Source organism: Phaenicophaeus curvirostris, chromosome 2 (assembly GCF_032191515.1).
Source record: "Phaenicophaeus curvirostris isolate KB17595 chromosome 2, BPBGC_Pcur_1.0, whole genome shotgun sequence".
Lineage (NCBI taxonomy): Eukaryota > Metazoa > Chordata > Aves > Cuculiformes > Cuculidae > Phaenicophaeus > Phaenicophaeus curvirostris.
Genome location: NC_091393.1, coordinates 56,494,615 through 56,517,742, shown reverse-complemented (window position 1 = coordinate 56,517,742; position 23,128 = coordinate 56,494,615). Strand labels below are relative to the sequence as shown.

Sequence of the window (23,128 nt, the reverse complement as noted above, 5' to 3'; positions counted from 1 at the left end):
AACATTTCAACCAATTATATTAAACACTTGGAAATTAGCAGGATTTTTTTTTTCCTAGATAAATTTTGTTGCTATTCATTAAACATTGGAGTCTGTATTTCTTGGTTCTTCTTTGATTAGAATACTTCTTGCTTGTGCACAGTCACTTGCAAACCTCAGCTCTTGAAAGCAAAATAATGTCTGATGAAAGCTTAGTTTCCTTGCTTCAAGATGCTCCCAGTGTAAGCACAAGAACATTGTGTGCTGTTTTTCAGTTGCACTGTACAAAATCCTGCTTTTCATAACTGAGGTGCAAATAGTGGTTTCAGGCTCCCAAATGGAAGTAAGCTTCAATTTTGTGAACCTTTTCTCATTACAGAGCCTGTAGTGGGCGACATTGAGTCACCAAGTCCTTCAGGTTTGAAGGGACCTCTGAAGGTCTCTAACCCAACCTTCAGCTCAAAGCAGAGGCAATGTTGAACTCGAAGCTCAGGGCTTTAGCTGACAGGGTTTGAAGATCTCCAAGGATATGGAGGCTTTGCAGTCTGTCTGAGCAACCTGTTGTACTGCTTCACTGTCTTCGTAGTGTGAACTTCTATTTTTTCCTGATATTCTATGAGGTACTCTCCATGGAAATATATACCTATTGTCTCATTCTTGTGCCATGCACCACTGAAGAACGTGGCTCCATCTTTTTGATATCTTCCCCACAGGAACCAGCAAGTTGCCAGTAGGTCTCCTCAAAGCTGTCTTTTCTCCAAGCTGGATCTCCCAGTTGTTTTTGCAGGGCAAGAGCGTGAATCCTTGAGCGCCTTGGTGGCCTTCCCCAGGCTTACTAAGTTCTTCAACGCCTGCCTTGCACGCAGAACTGCAGAGCGAAAGGTGATGGTCCAGGCATGGCCTGACAGTTGCCAGGGAAAGGGGAAGAATTGCTTCCCTCTCTTTCCTGGTTACACTGTTGTTGGCACAGTGGGTTATGCTGCTGCTTGTCATTGCTGCCCATGCATGCTGCTGGCTCATGATAAGCCTGTTGTCCCCCAATCCTGTTCTGCAGACCAAGCTGGCCCAGCCAGTCAGTCTCCAGACTGTGCTGGTGCATGGGCTTGCTCCTCTTCACAAGCAAGTTGAATTTCATGAGGTTCCTGCTGGGCCACTCTGAATGGCAGCCCTGCCTTCAAGCTTGTTGACTGTAGCCCAAGGTAGATGTCATTTATTACCTTGACAAGGGTGTTTCCTTCTCACGTAACAGGATAGGTCCCTATGCTTCTCTGCTTCTATGATTAACTGGCTTTCAAGTACAGCACATTAAACTACTTTTGAAGCCCAACTAGCCAGTTTTTTCACCCTGGGTAGAATTCCTGGGTAATCCCTCTTCGGCCAAAGCTAATCTTATATGCAGGTCATAGCCATGTCTCTTTTTTGTTAGATTTAAGAAGGAAAATTTTAGGAGTCACCAAAACATCATGTTTTCACGTGTTGGATGAATTTCTTACTGTCCTGCAACATTAGTAAATGTTTGTTGCTACTTAGAGTATGTATTATTATTGGTTGCTGTGGTTATTTCTATTGTAGACTTTTGTTAGTTTTCATAAAATTCATGAAGATTATCTATGACAGATAAAAAAAGCTTTCAGGTCAGCTTTGTTAGGTCTTCAGTGTTAAGTTTGTGTTTTCCAGCACTATTGTACACTTTTACATAGAGACTTAGATATTTTGTTCAAGACTTGTCTTGCAGAAAATAGATAACTGAAGGAATTATTTTTTTGTCACTTAAAATTTTGCCGTGGTTGTAAGTCATATATAATACATACAGAAACTCATATACAAAGTATAGTTAATACCTCTCCTGAGGCATAGCACTGTGGCAGAGCCAGCATGAGATCTGATCACATTTCTACAGTTTCTCTACAAGAACAAATGATTTACACAACTTCAGCACCTGAATTTCTTTATTGTCTTCTACTCTTTCTTCCCAAAATCCTAGCACTGACTAGAAGCAGGGAGTGGTTTGCATCCTTTCTCTAGCAGCTGTACCTGATGACATGAATTACTTAAGGCTACTTTCTTTCATCTTGGGATTCCAGTTTAGTGACTGAGAGGCTTCCAGAGCTTGTACAAACTGCAGACTCAAGTTACGCAATGAATGGCTGCAGGATCAAGGCAGAATGAATCATCTTCACTGCCTGCTGAAGTTTGCTATTCCTTCTTTATTTTTAAATTAATAAAAAAATCACATTTACTTTGCAGATCTATTGCAGCCAAGAAGTTCCAAGCATTAAACAAAAGGTTTATTGCAGGAAATAACTTTGTAGACAGATCCTGAAGGCTTACTTGCAAAGAAGCTGGTGGCACAGAGTCATGGTTCTTGTGAAAACCCCCACATTCAGCACACCGGGTATTCTGGGTAGCTGTTGGCAGCAATGAAATGTTCGTTCCTGGTGCTCTTGGAAAGCATCTCCTGTGCTGGGTAATGAAGCATGCCTTATGGCAGGAGAGGACTCCCTTCCATTTAGACAGATGGGCCTAATTTGGCTCCTTTCACTTCCAAAGCTGCAGAAGCCAGGCTGGGGAGAGCCATGTGAGCTTAATTAACTCACATCAAAGGTGCAGAGCTTCACACTGGTTTAAATAGATGTGAGCTAACCCAAGACAGATCAGTGAGTAATTCAGTAGCTTATTCTGCTCAAGAGAAGCTATGGTTGGAGAAAATAGCTCTGTGAAAAGACATCCTGGAGGTTATTCTTCAGTGGATCTCATTTTGAGTTTGGTCGCTGTGGTAGTCCAGTGATGACTTCTTGAACTGTGGGGTCAGAGAGAAGATATTGCAATCAAAAATTAAATTAGTGCTCAATTTTTGCCACGTCCATCACCACCATAATACAGTTTCTAAACATCAGATAGCCATGCTGCTGATAACGTGAGAGACCATAGATATTAGCTCACTTCCACAACAATAGCATCCAAATGGCGCTGACTGCAGCTGAAATTTGCTGTCATCGATAGGTAGACAGGCTTGACTCAGGTATGCAGGGAGCAGGAAATGGCTGTGTTGACTAGATTGTGTTTTCAGTGTGACAGAGAGTAATATGCCTGTTCATAATCTGCTGTAGAAATAGGAGTTGGCTTAAACAGCAGAGCTTCTGAAGTGACCACAAACATTCCGATGTGAAAGACAGGAGAGCACCTCAAGCGTTGTGAAGTTTTTTCTCTTTACAGACTGAGGAGAGGTTTATTTGCAGAGGTTTTGGAATAGTGAATCAAGAGCCTGGGGAAAATGCCAGCATCATAGCATTTTCCAGATGTGCTGTGATCATAAAATATATGCAACAGAGAGCAAATATGTATAGCCTGAAAATTATTGTGCGCCAATACTATGTAAGGAAAGCTGGGGAGGGTTTGTTTATCAGGGAATACAGGTGTAGGGTAATGAGGGGTAATGGTTTTAAGCTGAAGGACGGGAGATTCAGAGTAGACGTTAGGAAGACGTTTTTTACTGTGAAGATGCTGAGGCACTGGCACAGGTTGCCTGGAGAAGTTGTGGAAGACCCATCCCTGGAGGTGTTCTGGGCCAGGCTGAATGAGGCTTTGAGCAACCTGATCTAGTGGAAGGTGTCCCTGCCCATGGCAGACGGGGTGGAACTACATGATCTTTATGGTCCCTTCCAACCCAAACCATTCTATGATTCATTCTATAATTATTGGGTTGTTAGTCTACCCTGGCTTTGCTCTGCCGCACTTGTACTTTCCTTCCTTTGCGCCCCAACTCCCCTACCTCAATGGTCTTCTCTTTATCAAAGTTCTAGAACAGAGAAGAGCCGATATGTATGAAATGTTAGTGCAAGTTTCCAGGGGTTTGCTGGAGTGAAGATTACTGAATCATGAGAACAGGGTACCATAGGATAAATACAACCTCTGCCATGAGACCAAGCCTAAATGGGTAATTTGGTGGAGGGAGGGGAGAGTCTCTGTTGAGGATGATCTCAAATCTACAGTCTTGCGGGCAAAAGAAATCTTAAAGCAAAAGGTACTTGGATACATCTTTACATTTTATAATCATGAATGATCAGGCAGTCAGCAGCTGTGATATAGCTGGGAGACAGTAGCCTGGTTTTTGGATGGCAATCCTGATATCTTCCTCTGAAGTGTAGTATGAGCGGTAAGTAATATGTAGTGAAAATGTGAAAGGCCAAAGTTAGATTTGGAGCTGCTTTTACTGAATGCTCTGAACAAAGAGAAAGGGTGGGTCACCCCAGAGGTTGAAACGTCCTCCAGAAGTGGCACAGAGAGGCTGCATCAGGAGGAGCAGTGCATTAACAAAGAAGTGCCTGAGCTGGCAGAGCTTTGCCAGGAACATGTATTTGTGCCAGCTCACCCAGAATGCCAGAAATATGAACTGTTTATTGCTGCTTCTGTACACTTTGAAATAATTCCAAGTTGTCTGGGGGCAAATGTTGATATCTTGATTTTATTTTGTACTTCCTAATCAGCTCTCCAACTTTTCCTATCAGACCATGGCCATTTCAGTCTGAACATCCTGCTCTGGAGTTGAATTTTTTTAAAAATCACATGGTAAAATTGTTTGGGAAAGTGGCATATCTTGTAACAAAATAGTAGCTGCAAATGAAGCTGGACACAGAGTATTTTTCCAAATGGAAATTTTGTCAAGGATTGTTAGCTATCGCTAAACTCAATAACTGCTTTTTGCATTTGGAATTTTGCCTCTGTTTTTATAATAGAGAATGTGCTTGAGTTTTAACATTAATGTTTGTGAACAGCATGGGAGTTGCCCACATTTCCTAGCATTTGGCCTATTCCTGTGCGCTGTGTGTGTTTTTGGCTGAGGGAAGACTGCAGTAGGAGTAGATGTAGTGGATTTGCAGGCCTGTAATGGATGTATTGCCGGTAATACCGAGCTGGACATCTGCTAAAATATGGTTACAGCCAGAAAAGTGGCTCTGTGATGATGGTATCTTGTTACAGCTCAGATCTGCTTCCTTGATGTCTTCAGGATCATATCTGCCTGGTTCACTGACAAAACCAGGTTTGCCTTGCCTGTCAGCAGGGCAGAACAGCATTGATGTAGCTGTGAAAAAGCAGGCTGCGTTCTGTTGGGTCATCCATCACTGAGAGCAGCCAGCTAACTGCTGCTGCCGCCAAAGTCTGTGTTGTAGCTGATGGTCTTGAAGTCAAAGGACATCTTACGGTTTTCTGATGGACCCTGACAGTGTGGTTGTGGCACTAACAAGTTGCACTAATCTTTTAACTTGTAGATTATGTGAATTTAAAATGAATACCACTAAAAAGCTGGCACACAAATATTTCTTTCATTTTTCCCCTCCATCCATGTAATTAATTTCAATGTCTAAATGGGCATGTGTTCAGAATCAATCTGTATATGTGGTGGTTAAGGCCTTATCCTGTGTATTTTTACAGTACCTAAACATATACACATGCAATGTCAGAAAATAAAAATCAATGTATAACCAATATTAAGTTTCTTGCCTTGTTTTCCAAAACGCATGTAGTCCTCTTAAGTCTTGGCTGTGCATGATTTTGAAAGATGCTCAAAAACCAGTTGTTTGATTACAAATGGAGTTGGCCATCTAGATAATGTCGTCACATATAAATGGCATGCGTCCAGCAAGGCAGAGTGGAGAAAAGGTAGCAAAAGGAGAGTAATTAGCAATTTGAGTGATAGAGTAATTAGACTAGAGGTTATTTGGCTGAGGCAGTACAGCTGGTTGGCGATATCATAAGAGTAGTTGAGAACACAGCCAAACTTCACTGAAGAAGACTAAAATTCCCAGAACTGCTGCAGCCAGTGATTGATGTGTTTATAAGAAATCTCCATGAGAGTTAACCACTGAAGGTGGAGTTACAATGCTGATCATCTTTGTGGAGTTTGCATGTGCCTGCTCTATAGCTGGCTCTAGCCACGTCTGCTATTTGTTGCATCTTATATACATTAAAAGCTTGAGATCCTAAAATCCTGCTTATTCCTAGCCATGAAACAATCATCTCTGCTTTGCAAATGCAGTACTGACTGCTTTTACTTTTGTCCTGAAGGGACACCTCTGTATCTTACTGGAGCTGGATCCCCCTGTTTTGTTTTGTCTTGCTGACTCCAAGAGGCCCTCTGTAGTATAAACAACATCTGAGTTGGATTAAAAAGGTATCTACAGCGCAAAAAAAGAGCTGGAGAACACACAGATAAGACTTCCTAAACTTTGAAAAGTTTCCAGACCTTATCAGGCAGACACACGAAAGAAAATTAAGAGTAAAAGATATGGACTTGCATGTACGAATTTTTTTTCTCTAATATAGCTTGAAATAGAGGGGGCGTTTGTCTGAATAGGAGGAGCATAGATATACACAGCAAATGTATAATAAAATTTTACTATGTGTGCAGTCTCAATCTCTCAAGATTTTAGGCTTTATCTTCTAAAGTTAAGTTCACAGTAATTTTTTTCGTCATTAATGGAACTTTTCAAAGGTAGACACAGTGGAAATCCTGGAACAGATGGACTATTTTTAGTGTCTCATGTATCACACACCGAGACAGCAAAGGCATTTAAATACAGAGCTAGCATTAAGCATGAAAATAAAGCAAGGCTTGTTCCATACGTAGCAAAGTGAATACCATTCTTAAACAGTTCTTAGTCCACTTAGTACTAGCAAACTAAGTAAAAATTCTCTCAACTTTCTCCAAGCGAATGATTCTCTGCAGTTTTACTACTGTTTTTCGTGAAAGCTTGCTTATGAATAATCTCTGAATCAAAATCTGTCTCTTTATAGGCTGGAGACTCAGCAGACTGCACAGCTGTCATGGGTTGGGTGACCTTATCTTCCTCTTATATGTTTGGAGGGTCCTTGCTTTTTGGTCCTTTGTTTCAGTGTAACACTTCAGTTTTCTGGAAATGTTTCTATTTTTGGCAATGTTAGTGTTATGGGAAGAACTGTTTTTCAAAGGTAATTGTTATTTTTTTCTGAATTGGCAATATTGTTATGAATAAAAATGGTATTTCTTACAAATAGAAAAGATAACTCACTTCGGACTGGTGACTGTGGGGGGAGAAATTCTCAATGTTACAAAAGTTTTTCTAGCCGTTCTTAATCGGTTAGCATCATCTGTAGTGATTTTTTCTTATCCCTTTACATTCAGCAGGACTTTTACTTTGAACCTAAGATCAGTTGCATATATTCTTACTCTGCTGTTCTTTTATCCTAAAAGCAGTGCATCTGCTGGAACTGACAAACTAGATCTGTATTAACTTTGTGATTGAATCTTATTGGAGTCTGAGGACTTTGGAGGGAGGGGGGGAGTTGGTTGACTAACTTCAGCTCCATTTGTGTAAATTTTTTTTACCTTTTTGCCCTCTGAATTTAGAAATTACAGCAAAAAAAAAAAGTACAGCATCATACTATCTGGGCCATTAGGTAAATTTCATTGCAAATTATATCATTGTTAACAAAGAAAGCAAATTAAATTGACATTTAAGAAGGTGCATCTCTGGGGGGGAAAGAAACAATTACAAAACCAACAAATAAACAAAAAACTAAACCACCCAAACTCTGTGGTGAATATTTTCTGTGATGTGCAGCCCAGCTTGTCGTTCACATATTACTATAAGAATTCCAAAATACCCAACTGAGTGGCATTACTGTGGGAAGGATAGCAATATATATTGACTGAGTCAAAAAATATTAGACTCCTGTAATGTGGTAGCAGCTAATCCAAGAGAAAATGAATTTAGAAGGCATAATATCTTGTATTTAGATTACGCCTCTTTGTTCGTCAGCCAGACTCTCCACACAGCCTCTATGGACCCTCTTTCTGTCCTTCAGCCACTGCTCTCCAGTCCGTCTATGTGGGACAAAGTGACTGACATCAAATTCAGATGTCAAATTACTGTTCTGCTAGCTTGCAATTCTAAGTCCTTGGGTAGCGGAACACTACCCCAGGTCCTCAAGGAATAGTAAGGGTATTGCTCAAGACAGAAGTCTTGATGTTAGTGAGGTATTCAAAACCCACACTTTTAAGAACCATAACAACCTTGGAAGTCATCAGGGAAAACAAACAGGTCTTAATCAAGAATAAATCAAAATCGTGTTGTGATGAGAATGAGAAACATATCACAGATATTTGTGCCCATCTGGATGTACTTTGGAACATACGTTTCTTCACAGCAGAAGGATGATTCTCCAACAAAGATGTTCAGAGGAAGGCAAGCCTCCGTCTGTAAATTTGCCATCCTGGCCTGCTCTTCATGATGTAGGTTCTGGTGCTGCACAACTACTCTCCTTTGATCTCTCCACGCTTTGTCTTCTCTGTGTTGTGTAGGTTTCCTCTTTCAGCAGCATTGCCTGAAGCACACAGAGAAATGCTGGGTTTCGAATAAGATGGTCCATGAATTTGGTGTTTGAAGGAGAACTCAAGCAGTTCGAAGAGATGTGATTTATTTGGTGATTGATCAGTCTCTCTTCCAAGAAATAATAAAAAGAAATCACTATCAGCTGGAATCCCTTCTTCCTGACTCCCCTATGTCATATCCCTCTTGATTTATATTTGTGAGTTTTCCCCAACAGTTTAGATTGCAGCTGTGTGTTATGTATGGGAACAAAGTAATTTGGGATTACTGCATCCAGTTTTTCCCCTAACTCTCAAGTCTTTTTTGGCTATTCAAGTGAATTGAGTTGGGGAAGGCAATAATATTTTAAAAATATACGTTTGAATATGAATGGGTAGTATTTTGTAAAAGGATTTGATTTCAGTACCGTATCGGAACGATGAACTTCTTTTGTTACTGGGCGTGATGAACAAAATTAGTCATGGTTTAGAAACTAATTAAAGAAGAAAGACTTGAAGTGATTAGGAAAATTTGGAATTCATAAATCCATTATGAAATGCATACTGGTAATTTTTAGTTTTATCTATGTCTTGCCTGTTGCTGTTGAAGTTCCTGATAAGACCACAGTTATCATTTGGTTTAGGCTCTACGTGAAAATAGTGGCAGTATAGTTGTATAGCCAGGCTCATTTAAGAATGTAAAGAAGGCAGTGTTTGCAGGAATGATGCCTTATTATATCAGTGGGTATAGCTGTGGAAAAATAGACAAGCTTTTCATCCATGTAAGGCTTTATTCACAACCCATCCAGATGACAAATTGAGAAGATAACGAAGCTAGCAAAAGAAAAAAAAACAGTATTTGGAAGTTTCCTTTTAAGGCTTATAAATGAAATAGTATTTAAAAGAAGTCCATCTCCCCTTCACCTCCAAGGAGCGTGTGCTTCAGGCTTCAGTCAGCTTTCTGTCTTGGTGCATCCACAGACCTCTTGAAGTTTCTCCTGTTCTGAGGAGAAGCTCAGCAAAGTTTAAGTCGTAGTTCAAGTCCATTTTGACAGAAGAAATAGCTTTTAAAATTTTGCAACATGTGAAGTGCTGAAAGTCATGCAAATGAGAAGAAGGAAGTCAGTCATCAGAGTTGCTTTATTATGTTCGTGTGGTTAACGTGAAAGCCACATAAATGGAGCCTTCAGTTGCTAGCCTACACAGGAGCTCACAAAATAGTTTTATTTCTCCTTTGTGTAGCACTTTCCACCCTCAAAACCCTTTAGAAACACTAATTAGTCTTTGTTGCATCCTTTGAGGCTGGTAATTGGAGTACCATTATCCCTGTTTAGGCCTCAGCTCTGTGAGACTCAGCTACTGCTGAAGATTAACATACGTAATTCCTCCTCTGTAACTAAGTTTGCAACAGAATAGCACAGAATGTATGGTAAATTCAGCGCAACTTAATAACAGACAATGACATTAGTCTGGGTCTATTCCAGTTTAACCATAAACAAATACAGGCAGCAAGAGCCAATCAAGTAGTGAGTGTATGGCCAGTGAGTGGCAACAACGTGGGTGACCTGCAGCTCAAGCCTAAATTCCAATCTGCTAGCCCACGCTGGAGTACAGAAGTCTGGTGAAGAGTCTAGCTCTACTGGTCAATAGCTCACTTCCAGTCATCTGCTCTTCTACCATCCTGCCTCTTATTTAAACAACTGGCTGATATCTGGCAGGGATAATAACAAATGTAGAGGCGGAGAGATCTGCTGCTTCACCGTGGAGCAAGCTTACATTTCTTCAACACTGCATTAGTTTCACTGAAATAGTGTTAGCTGATAATGACTGAATAAAATGGGATTTCATTAACCCCCAAAACTTCATACTTCATTTTGAACACCTGTGGGAAAGTGTGAGAAATGAATGCTGTAGTGTGCAAAGTAGTAGGAGGCGGTAGCTTGAACAAATCAAAGTTTTGTTCTCTCCTCTGCCTGAAGAAACTTGAATTCTTATCTGCTATCTTGAAGCAGCATGCTCTGCAGTTTAATATTCTGTAGACTTCTTAACCGTATCTGTTGATCAACCCTATTCACATATATAAACAGTTCCTGGTTTGGCAGTGGGAATAACAGTGTGTCATCTTCTAGGTAGGCATCTTCGCTACAAAGCTAGTGAATCTTCTCTTCTTCACTTGCAGGTTAAATAATTTAAATTTTTTAAACAGAGTTCACTGCTTTATTAGGAATGGAGTAGTAATATGAATCTCAGTGTAATGGTTTTGGGCTCCGTTTTTATTATTTGATGTGTTTTGTTCATTTCACATCAGAATGATACTGTGAAAAGGAGCCAAGCTGCTGGCCCTCTGGCAAAATTCAAGTTTATTTTTCTTGATTGGTATTTTTGACTCTATCACTAGTTTGGATAACTTTTTGTTTGTAGGGTATACAACAGCAGGGATATTATCTCCCTTGATGTCATTTGTGAGTATCCTTTAAGTTAACAGCAAGACTAGAACTTAGCTTAATGCTAGACTGGATGAGCATTTCAGGGAAATTGGTAACTTTATTTGTTTTTCCTCCTTTGAACTGATTTATGTTTAGCCTTAGTGGATTAGTTTTGTTGTGGCTATTGAACTGCAGGTGGTACCTGTAAACTTACACCTTTGCTCTTGGAATATATAGATGTCTTAGAGCAGTCTTCCTAGTTTGCAAAAAAAGTTAACGTTCTTCCATTTCCATTGTTTAAAGAAGTCTTGAAAACACTAGGATTTGCATCTACTTTTAGTCTTGTCTTTGGTAATGCGGAAATATGAAGTATCTCAGGAAGCTTTCCATGACTGAATGACAAGAGGTAGTTAGACATGGAACAAATGTTGTTAAAAACATGTAGAAAAGAAAAACAAATTAAATATATACTTCTCAGTGTGTTACACTTTGGCTAAGGTGAGCAGTTATTACAAAAGCTAAATAGCCGTGAATTTTTCTCACTGAATTTTTGGTTCAAAGGGTCTAAAAGAGGTTAGAAGGAGAGAAAGGTGAACATAAATTCTGGCAGTAGGATATAGTCTTTGGAGCTACCTGCTCAATATTTCCACTCTTTTTTGGGATACTTAGACTTTTCTGGTACAGGAGGTGATGAATGTTTAAGAAAGGAACCTCAGCTTTGGGCAGGTGAGAGCTTAGTGAGGGATCCAAGAGACTGGATCGGATGCTTCAGGAGCTGGGACCTGTCAGTGTCAGGTAGAAGAAGAGGAAAGAAGGGAATATGGTTATTGCTTGCTCATAAGGGTGAAGAGTGAAATACTAGAAGGTTCAGTGACTAGATAACTAGAAAACTATGCTGAGGTGAAGAAAAACAGGTGATGTGCTTTGGTTACAAGGGAAAAAATGCCACAAAGCACTGAGCTGTTTTTTGCTTACCTGAGCCTTGAACTGGCTGCATTGATCAAGATACTGTAACAGTATAACATATTTTAAAGTATGGTAATAAGTAATAACAAAAAGCTTCTAGTAACACAACACAACTTCAGTTATTTTAAAGCACTTTTAAAAAATGTTTTGATTCCATTATGAGTTAGAGCAAGAATGAATGCCATGGCTTGCCAGAAACATGATCACTCAGCAGCACGCTCTGTTCTATGAATCTGTCATGGTCACTGGCCATAATGCAGGCTCAATTTCATGAGGTCAAAGGAGGAGATTTTTGAACAGCAGTTTTGACCTTTTCATTACAGGTACTGCAGGAGAAGCAGTGAGCCACAGTCAAGGCTCTGATTCCCACTACAATAGGTTGCCCTGAAACTTTGCAGGCTCCAGGATGAAATGAATGAGAAAAAAGAAATGAAAGGATTGAAAAACAGTTTCATGGCAAGGTTGAACTGTTTCTTCCTAGAATGTTGCATACACTTGAAAGCACTGAGGGGAAAAAAATAAAATTTAATTCAGCCATATCTTAGACCAACTTCACAAAATGACAGGAGGACTTAAGAGACTTCACTTTTAAGAATAAATAGCATGAATTCAGTGAAAACCTAAGAAGATCCTGGGATAAAAAAGGTATTTATTGTATTATAACCTCACTTGGAGCAATGACATAGGGTGAATGTCCTAGGGTTTGCATCTTTAATGCATTTCTTCTACTCTTAAAAATTACAAAAATAGAAATGTCTTTCTGATCAGTTCAGGCAGTGAATGCAGAAGAAAGCAGGAAGACATTTTAGCTGAGTGAGCGTTATTGAAAATCTGAGGTCTGTAATGAAGTTTAAGGACATGGGCATTTTGCCAAAAATCATTTTCGCAGGAAGCACAGCAAAGTATAGTAGGAAACACACTTTGTGTTTTCTTCTATGTCTCTGTTACATGGAACAGGAAATACTTATTGTTTTCTCTAAATAGTGCAAACACGATTGAGCTTCTCTTCCTACTAGTGATACATTGAGATTCTTCTGACTGAAATTATTCAGATTTCTAGAGAATTATTCAGTGATGGCCCGTGTTGACATTAAATGGAGCATAGTTAGGGCAAGACATCACAACTGGCTGTCAGGAAATTTTGCCTTGTAGCAAATTACCTGTTGTGTTGCCTTTCAGCCTTTAGCATAAATGGCTTCTGTAGTTTTTCTTGTAATCTTGGGGTCCTCCTAGCACTAAGAATGTTTTATCATTATAGAGTGTTTGTGGTGGTTCCTTTGAAAGGGTATTTCTGGGTGCACAGTAGCAGCTCTTGAACTATGCTTCAGATATGAAAGCTTTCATTACAGATGATTATAGCATTTTTAAAATCTCTATCTATAAGCTTATATACTCTCTTAAAAAGCTAGCATTCTTGAATTTTTTTTTCCATGATCTCTGGGAATGTGGGTTGTTATTTTTCCTTTCATACCCATTTCCCTTTATCGCTTTATAACCACAGACATTTTTCACCCTTTAGCAGACTTGAAAACAGGAGTATAGTATTTTCTGTATAAGATTGTAGCAGTTTGCCAGCACCTGAGGCCTAACAATTTCCTTTTGAAAAAAAAAAATCCGAATTTAATCTTATACATGGGACAGGGCTATTCTGTTTCTTGCTGCTAATGTAATTCCCTGCAGTTGATCTCTATTACCTGAGGGGCACCTCAAAAGTTATCAGCTTCATTTACTTGCAGGGAGAGACAGCTTGTCGATCAGTAAAACCTAAAAATTTGGTGGCAATGTTCATGTAATTCCTTTTCTATGTGAACACATGTTCTGCTGTGGGAATGTTTTAGGTAATGTAGTACTTGTAACGCAGAAATGCTGACCCCATGGCAGGTAGAATCTTGCATTATTCATAACACAAAAACACCCAAAATAGAATGTTACAAGGTGATCCGTGTCTTGTCTTGCATCTTTAACCAGAGGGAAGTAGCACTTTTCGCTTAACAGCTAATAATTTTGGAAAGCTAAAAGAGTATCTTACATAAATTTGTCTTTCAGCTCTCTGAAAAGTAGAATGAAAATTAAATTGAAGCTTCTTGTGAACGAGTGTGACTTGTATTTAATGTAATTTTAATAGCTCTTTTTATTAAAAGTGACCTGCTAGAAGATTTTAAGGAAATTATCTGCTGTCCATGTCTCCAGCTTTGGTAGAGTTTGGTATCTACAATAAGGATGTGCAAAAATTAATCTTATGTATCATACTAAGAAACTTAACTTTACTTGGCATGAATCGCACTGCTTATCATGGTGTGAGGAGCTGCTATTGCTCATCTGAGGATTGGATAGGTGAGCAAGGCTTGCAGAAGCGGGACCTGTTTCTTAACCTGGTTCATTACATGTAGATCATTGTGAACTCTCTTGAGTAAGAATTTATAAGTCTGTAGAAAGACATTTCACACACACAAAAAAAAGGTTTCTTGAACCATAAGCATGTTGATCTTTGTACCCCTTCTGTTACCAACAGCTTCACAGCAACTTCAATGCCATTACATTGGCTGGCAAGGTATGTTCAAAGGATGGTGTCATGGACTATTATTATGTGTTAGACATTTATACTGTTCTAATATACTGGGTTTTATCTCTGGGTTTGAGCATAAAATACTTTTCCAGCGTTCTTACAGAGCTGCTAAATGACAGATTACCAAAGCTGGATTTGTCAGCCTCTTTCCCAGAGCGAATTTATGAAAAAATACCTGAGGCAGCTGCGTTGTTCCAGAATTAGCGCATACCTGTCCCTCGGTGATAGTTCAGATAGTGCCTCTGTATTGCCTTGTTACAGGAAGCTCAAAGCTATGGGAGGAGCCTCCCTCTCTTATCTGTAATAACTCTCCTTCCATGACACTATCTTTATTCTCAAGGCTGTTCTTACTAGTCTCTACTAGTCATAATCTTCCATTCCTTTCCTTACCAGCTCAGCTTATGCCTTCCTGCCTTCCTTATTTCACTCCACCCATGCATATTTCCAAAGCTTCACAACCTTTTCTTTCTTCAGTACTTGGGAGTATAACAGTCCTTGTAGTCCTTCTTTCTCATACTTACCTCTCAGAGTTAGATGTTGTCATGGAGAGCAGGAGCTTTGTGAAAGTGGCTGTGTTACTTCTGCAGAATAGCCGTAGAAGGAATGTAGAAAATGAGAAATCTGTGCAAAAACTTACCATTAAAGACTGATGAGTTGAGGATGGTGCAAATGTAAAATGAGTCTTGAAACACAAAATACATTAAAAGTTAAGTGGGTACATGTAGCTTCTTTTCTTCCAGTTTTTGATTAGGCGTCACAGTAAGCAGTCTGCATTTCCACCACACCATATTAAGGTTGCAACATCTGCTCTGGCATAGAGTTGCCTGTTACTGCAAATGGAGGAGTGGAAATGCTTTATGTGTGAAATGTATAAACCAGAAGTGAAACACAATTGTAGCAAGATCTGAGGTTGTTGTTGTTATTTTCGTGGTGAAGGTGGGTTACCACGCATATTCTTTTAAGTTTTCTGCTGCCTCAGTCTCTGCTTTTTAATACTGTGGTACATTATGGAATTTACCTTGGCTTCATTTTATAATTTTGAGAATTCACCTGGTGCATCCTTTGCTCCAAGACATTCATAATCAGCTCTGCTTTGCATTCCTGACAGATGTTGATCTGACCTGTACTTTCACCTTCCCTGGAGGTGTTTAAGGCACGGGTGGACGAGCTGCTAAGGGGGGCATGGTTTAGTGTTTGATAGGAATGGTTGGACTCGATGATCCGCTGGGTCTCTTCCAACCTGGTTATTCTATGATTCTATGATTAAAACTGTCCCAGCACCCGACATGTTAATTCCACCATCTCCCTGGAAAAACTGTTGTAAAGTTGGTTAGCCCTTGCCACTGAGTATTTTTGTTCATATCTTTCAGACATCTCTCTCTAACTTTGGCTGTCTTCCATGGATGCAAAAAATGGTGGTTTTACAGAAACTTTTAAAATATTTAAGGGCATTATGTTTCCCCCTCGCCCCCTTTTTTTCCCTGCAGGTTAAACAATGCTAATTTCCAGCATAAGCTTTTTTTAGACCATTCACAAATACTGTTATTTCTTTTTCTGGACTCAGATCAATTTGCTGCCTTGATTTTTTAACAGTACCAAAGAACTGAGCATACGATTGTACCCGAGGTCTTAGCAGCACTGACTGGAGCAGAAGGGCTGATAGCACACCATTATCTTTTTTATATTTGTAATACAATGGTGGTTCTTTACACAACAGCATGACACTAAGACTCATGCTTAGTTTATGATTTGCAGTAATCCTTACGTCCTTTTCTGCCAGTCTGTTAGCTATCCAGATGTTTCCCACTCTGGACCTCTTTGTCTGGGTAATTTTTTTTAAATGCAGTTACCTTTCAGTTCTTTATATTGAATACTATGTGATTTCCAACATTAGGCCAGAGTAACCTGCTTTTTCATCAGTTATTTTCCGTAGCAGTGTTGGTGTATTGACATGTTTGTTTCTCTAGAATGGAGCCTTTATATGAAAACAACCTTTGGTTGTGTAATGGATAATGACAGTACCTTCCAGCCTTTTACTCCTTCGTAATAGAAGCAGACAACAGTCTCTCTTTTGCCATCCTTTCAAGTGGAGTTACCAGTATTACGAAGTTGTTTTATTCATAATGCCTTCTTTAGTCAGTATTTATTGATTTCTGTAGGGGACCCCTTCATAAACTTAGTAATAAATTACATGATCTTGGACCTTGCAGGTTTTATTTGTTGCTTGCTACAGTGAAGAAAAAGCAAGGGGTCAACTTGGGCTGTAACACAACTGCTATCCAACCTTCCTTTCAATAGAACTGAGCTGTAAAAATAAGTGTGTATTGTTTTTCTATCAGTTGTATGTAATATTAATACTTGCTATTTTGTATATGTTTCTAAATTTTCCAGAGACCTTGAAATCAAATGACAAATTCTATTTTATAGACTTACAATTATATAATTGCTTTATGAAACAAAACTATTGATGTAACTTCTTTCCCATTGTCCGACATTCTGTTTTTCTATGGAATTGTATTTTAAAATCTTGATTTAGTTTCTGTTGTTTCAAAAACAATATCCTGGACATATCTTATGATGGGGAATACTCTATGGGTTTTGATATAGGTGTTTGTCTGCCTCTTTCTTAGTTCAGACTACTTTATGATCTGGTTTTCATCAATATGAAATGGAAAATAACATTCTTCATTCAGAAGAGTTTAAAACCATGAAGGAAAGGAGCCTTCTGCAGTGTTCCATGGTATTACTGTGTATGCAGGCAGATTATTGTTATGTATGATTTGCCTTGCACAAAGGTGGATACTAAAATATCCAATTTATAGATGGTTAAACAGAGGTATACAGAAGCTAAATAATTTGTTGGAAGTATTTAGTTTTGTTTCGTGCGTATTGACCAAAGTCCATTCGCTTGATTGGATGTTGAGCAAGCCTGTGATGGGACAGTGACCAGATTTGACTAATGAGAAATGATGCCTTTTCAGTGACACCCAGAAATAACAAAGCCCAGCGGTGTTCCTAGTGTTTAGCGTACAGTATGTTCTACTGCTTTTGATTTCCACATTTTTCTTGACAGGTGGCTTGACCATTTCTGAATTTTCATTTGCCAAGATAAATTTTCTTAAAAAATGCAAGAAAATAAATTAAGCTTGTAAGTCTTGAATGTGGCAATATTGGTTCGTTCTCTGAACTTGATGAAAATTTCAGGACATTCTTTCAGATGTAAGTGAAAGACTTTCCAAGTGCAGAAAGCAACAGCTACCAAGGGAATATAAATTAGCATTTCAAGGACTTGCAACAGAAATTAAAGACATTGTCTTTAAGGGATGCTAGGTTGGAAGAAGAAAAGGAAAGGAAGGAGAAGGTATATTCATATGTATGTATGAATATTCATAATGCTGTCTCTTTAAATAATCCAGAAAAGGTAATATTTTTGTGCAGTCAGAAGAGATTTTTCTGGAGAAGGCTGCTCTCCATAGATGGTTCCCGTTTCTCATTAATATATGGCAGATAGAGCTTAAGTCTCCTTTGCAGTCCTAAATGAGGACCTTATCTTAAGCAGTCAGCAAGGCAGTGCTGATGATGAACAGCATTTTTGTGTACTGTGAAACTGGCATATAGAAACAGTTATGTTATGGGTATAGAGGGAATTTATGGAGACCATAAATATGTTGGTTTAATTAGGGGCACAGTGCTAACCGCTGACATGTTCTCCTCATTCTTCTTTCAGAGCACAATTACTAAATGTTTTTTTCAAACCAGGGAAAGTTTGAGGATGAAAATTAAGTTGGGTATTTCAGTTGAGTGTTTTATATGAATGGTGGAAGTATAGTCACAGCCCACGAAGTCTGCAGGGCTTCTGTGTGTGTGTGTGTGTGTATCCAGAATCAGAGCCAGAGCTGACAAAGAACAAATCATGGATTGCTGCGTAGATCAAAATTATAACAGTAAGAGTTGTAATCTCAGCTTGGCATGCACACTTACAATAAAGCAGGGCAAAATGAGAAGAATGAGTTTTAAGGGAATTGGATTGTCATAAAAAAAAGCAGTTTTACTCTTTTGTGTGTCCCCCTCCTCTCCCTTTATTTTTTCAAAAGGCTTATTTACTCTAAAAATTGAGGACCTGACAATAGCCACGCTATTAGATAAGGCAGGGTGAAGTATTTAACCTACTCAACAAGACTTCATTTGTTTGCTGGAACCTTTGCCAAATTTGCTTTCACAAAGGTTATTTGTAAAATAGCTCCTCTCTATTTGTATCATCTCTTTCTGCTTTCTTGGACCCCTAGAGACAGATACTCCTGTCTTTAGTCTAGTTAAAATTTAGTCTGTTTAATAAATATACACAGATAGAAGCACCGTATACACATCCCTGTAAGAATATGGAGAGAGAGATGTTTGTCTGGGACTGAGTGGGAGACAGTCAGTGTTTTGTGGTTATTTTCTCATGCCATCATGTCTCTGATGTTTTTCAAGGCTGGTTTTGGCAATGAGGTGGTTGCAGTAGCAGAGTCCTCTTTGGGCAGCCAGCTGTGTGCCGTGGCCTGAGTTGAGACTGTGTGTGTTGATAGCCATCAGGTGCAAATGCAGGGCACTGAGGAAAAGAGGTGCATGCTGGAATTCTGGTTATGTATACCACCACATATCTTTTCTGAGGTGTTCAGGCAGCTTCCCAAAAACTTTGACAAAGCCATGAAAGACAGTAGGTAATAATTCTTGTTTCCAGACAGAACTATTGAGACACAAAGGGATTAAGTAACTTCTTTGAGATAATATAGAAAGCTAGTAGAAAAACTGGAAGAGGGACTGACTATTTTTGTCTACATTTGTCTCCTACTCTTTTGGAATGCCATTCACAGTAAAGAGAAGGGAAACACTTTATTTTCTGTAGTGTGTTTGTGATGGGTTTGGGGATTTTTTGTTTGAGTTCTTACACCCCCTACCTCTCCCAAAAGACATGTTGTTTATCTTTGTAACAAACTGTTTTCCATGTTCTCTTTGGGTGTTGTAGGAGGTCTGTTATGAATCTTTTTGGCAATTTGGGGCACAACAGCCACTGGAAATAGCTACCTCTTACTTTTTTGTGATAGATGGGTTGTGCCAGTTTACACTCCTGAATCCTAGAGAGGCTTGTTCAGAGTATCTGCAGCAAGAGCACATAAAAATAATGAAGGGGGATTTTTTTTACTTTGTAAGTTCGCTGGTGTCACCCAGTGCTGCATTGAGCTAGTTTATTGCAGGAGGAGCAGCAGATGTGAGGAGCCTTGCCATCCATTTGAAGACCATAGCTGTCCAAGTATAATCAAGTGTAATCTACACATACATTACAACTGCACTGCTGTTTTTCTCTTAAACTCTTAAACCCCAAAGAGCAACATTTTCTGAAACAGTATCCTGTCTGTTTAGGTTTTGTGCTGTGTACTCTTCTGACCATTGCACCCATGTACTTCCCAGTTTTGCCTGCAGAGCTGCTAATCTGTTCTTCAGCGGTAGGAATGAGAGAGTTCAAAGCAGCATGATAGATATGAACCCAGTGGCTCTCCTGGTGGGAGGTATAGTCTCAAGGTTGGGTAGGTTTTGATTTAGTTATTCTCTTCCTGGAAATAGCAGGGCATTATGCGCTTCATGGTCACCACATAAATCACTTCTCTGAGTGGAAAATCCCTTGGGAGCAGGTCCCACAGAGACTAGGACGGTATATTAAAAATAGCTCTAAAAAGCAACTATTTCTCTTGAAGAAGTACAAAATGCAAAATATGTAGAAGAAAATGCTGGAGGAGACTTTTTTTCTGCTTTGAAGACTTGCACCTCCCCTTTTGTTGGTGTAGGGGACACCAAAATTTGTCTTGCAGCATGCCTGGAATTAAAGAGATGGGAGACGCAGTTGGAAAACGGAACAGACTCAAATTAGCCTTGCATGCCAGTTGTAAAACTACAGTTGTCTTCTTTCTCTAACTCTTATTTCACATGGACTGCTAAACAAAACAGTTTAATTATTTTCAAGTTTTTGGACAATAATGATTACAAGCACATTTATAGCTACCGAGGAACTGATTTTTCAAGATATTAAAGCAAACGCTGTTCATTTTTCATCCTAATCAGCTAACATTTCTCAGTAAACTGCAAAATGTCTTATTGTCCTCTAACACAGAGACTTGAAGTGCTAGAAAGGAATGATATAAAAGCCAGCATTTGCCAGTGCTTGAGAAGCCAAGGACGTGCGAAGAAAACAGATTGATTTAGTAGCAATTAGGCGAAGGCCAAGAAGAACACTTTTTGCAGCAGATGTCTTGCATAGTCAGGAAAAGAGACTGGGATGGAAATGATCTACTGAGGTAACCTCACATTTTAATACTTAAACAGCAGCAGCAGCATTTTGAATCTTTGCAGGTACTTCAAGGTCTTCTTGAGAAGAGCAACTGTGGAAGAGTTATGGGAATCCATTCAGTCCATGCCTCCTGACATGTTCGACGTTGTGTTGTTAAAAATTCTTTCTTGATTAGATCTGAAGGGTACTGAAGGAGTAAGCCAACAAAACTGTTAAACTCAATAATTAGCCTTTTATATTATGTAATTAATAGGATCTAATTCAAGCTGGCAGCTGAGAGGCAATTTAATCATTTTTTAAAAAGTCTAAAGATAAAGATCATGTCAAATCAAGGCTCTCACTTTACATAAGCTGAAGTTTTGGCATTGAAAAGTTCTAGCAAGCTACATGTGATTTGAAAACAGGCCTCTGTTTTAGTATATATATTTGCCATGCATTTTTTACAGGGAGATAGAGTTGGGCCCTTGGCAAGGACACGGAAACACAAGGAGGGGGTCAAATCAGTTGTGAAGACAAGTATAACTGGTCTGGATATGGTCTAGTGTCATCACGTACTTTGGAAAAAATAACAGCAAATGGTGAATAGATTTTCAGGGCTTTTTTCTCATCCGTTTGGGGCATGTTTTCAAATTGGAAATTAATCCATTTGTGGCATTGCAATTTCGTCAAGATTTGGAGGTTGTTTTCAGAAGTGTAGAACACCATTAGGTCCCTAATACCTAAGGAACTGTTGCATCTACCTTTGCTATTGAGCAGTTTTAGGAGTCCTCACAGAATTTCAGTGTGTGAGGAGCTGTGTGTGAGGATTTGCGTTCATTTATGAGGAATAATGAAACTGGCTTCAGGGAATCTCCTTGTCATTGCTGCACCCCTCACTCCTACCTAGTGCTGACCAGTTTCCACCCTCTTGTCTTCTTTTGTTGTGATCCGAATAACTGTCAAAGAGCAGCCTCTGGATATGCTTGGACAGCGAGTGATTTAGTCTGCTTTCAAATTTAAAAAAATCCGTCTATCCTCTAAAGGCTTGTTTAGTTGTGTGGAGACTGCAGCTTATGCATGGTGAAACGTGAAAGATGCAGTTTATGCAGGAACTACAGTTCCTTTCTGTGAAAAATTAAGGTATCCTGTGTTATTAACTAACAACTTCTCTTAATGCTTGTACCGTGTCCTGTGGGATCAGGACTCTAGCTAGTCAAGCAGGTGAAAACTTGCCAAAATATAAACATAAGTACTGTTGCCAGGCATGTGCTTAAATACTTTGTTGTTCTAACCCATCAATTTCTCTGAAGGATGATATTAAATATAAATACATAAGGATGATTATAGATTAAGTTAAATGAAGAGTAGACTAAAAAGACAGGGAAGATACTCAATGCTAAGGAGCTGCACCATGTGTTTCTTTCTGGTTTGAAAGCCAGTGGAAGTATGTAAGCCCATAGTTTCTTTATAGGACTAAGTTGCACCTTGGGCATGTTGTAATACACTTGATCTAATTTGTATAGCTGGACCTGTTGGTATGTGTGGAAGCCTAGTGTTGCATGGGAGAGTGTTCTGTAGTTCTAGCTACATTTACTAATGTATTATTTGTATTTCACTTGTTTTTAATTAAATCTTGTGTAATCAAAAACCCACTCTATATTCATTGGCATGAAATTATTCACAGAGTGCACATAACCTTGAATAAAATAGAAAAAATATTGAGGGACAGTTTGTATTAGAACTGGATGTGAAACAAGAAAAACTTTTTTTGAAGAAATAATGTATGTACTGATGAGAGCCTCAAGCTTGGAAAAAAACCTGAAGATACTACAGGTAGCCTGAGGGGAAAAGAATGAAGCTTTCAGTCAAGACATTTTGTTGCTGTCGTGATTAGAGCAGGCTTGTTTCTAAGAAGCCAGGGCAGCTTTCCCTTCTGAAGAGGGTTGAACAGAGGAATTTGCACTGTGGACACTCCCATAACAGTGGCAGCACCTGCCCAAACAAGCAAGTCTTGGCTGCAGAAATGCTGGCATTTAGAGACTCTTGCAGGTGTTTGTACAGCTTGAATATTACTTTGCTCAGATTTTCCTTACCACAGTAAATTAATTTAGTTGGAGGGCCTACTAGTAAACTGAGTCAGAATGCTTACACAAAGACATTTGTGAAGATGGGTTATTTGGTCATTTGTTCACCAGGTTTTGCATACGTAATTGTATTTGCTGGAGGGAAGACGAGACAAGACTGAGCACGCTCCCTTCCCACAGCTAACCCTTTGCTTGTTGCAGGCAGGCAGCTTACAGCGCGCTTGCTCTGTGGGCTCGCCAGCAATGACAAAGCAGCACTGAAAGCACTTGGCAGCAAATTATTGACTGAAATGATTTGACTTCAGTAGTTTTTTACCAGTCTAAGGCTTTTCACTGCCATTTGGTTTAGATTGTAATTGGCAGTTGTTATCATTCATAGCACTACTACAATGTCCTTAAGAGGCACCAGAGTCTGAACTTTTAGGTTTGATTTACTGGATGTTTGCGAGTTTTATG

General features: G+C 39.2%; 1 protein-coding gene across 8 annotated transcripts in view; it reads left to right on the top strand.

Annotated features, from left to right (window-relative positions):
- Positions 1-23,128, top strand: part of LOC138718016 (SAM and SH3 domain-containing protein 1-like) — a 550,517-nt gene that overhangs the window by 448,116 nt on the left and 79,273 nt on the right. The window lies entirely within an intron of this gene.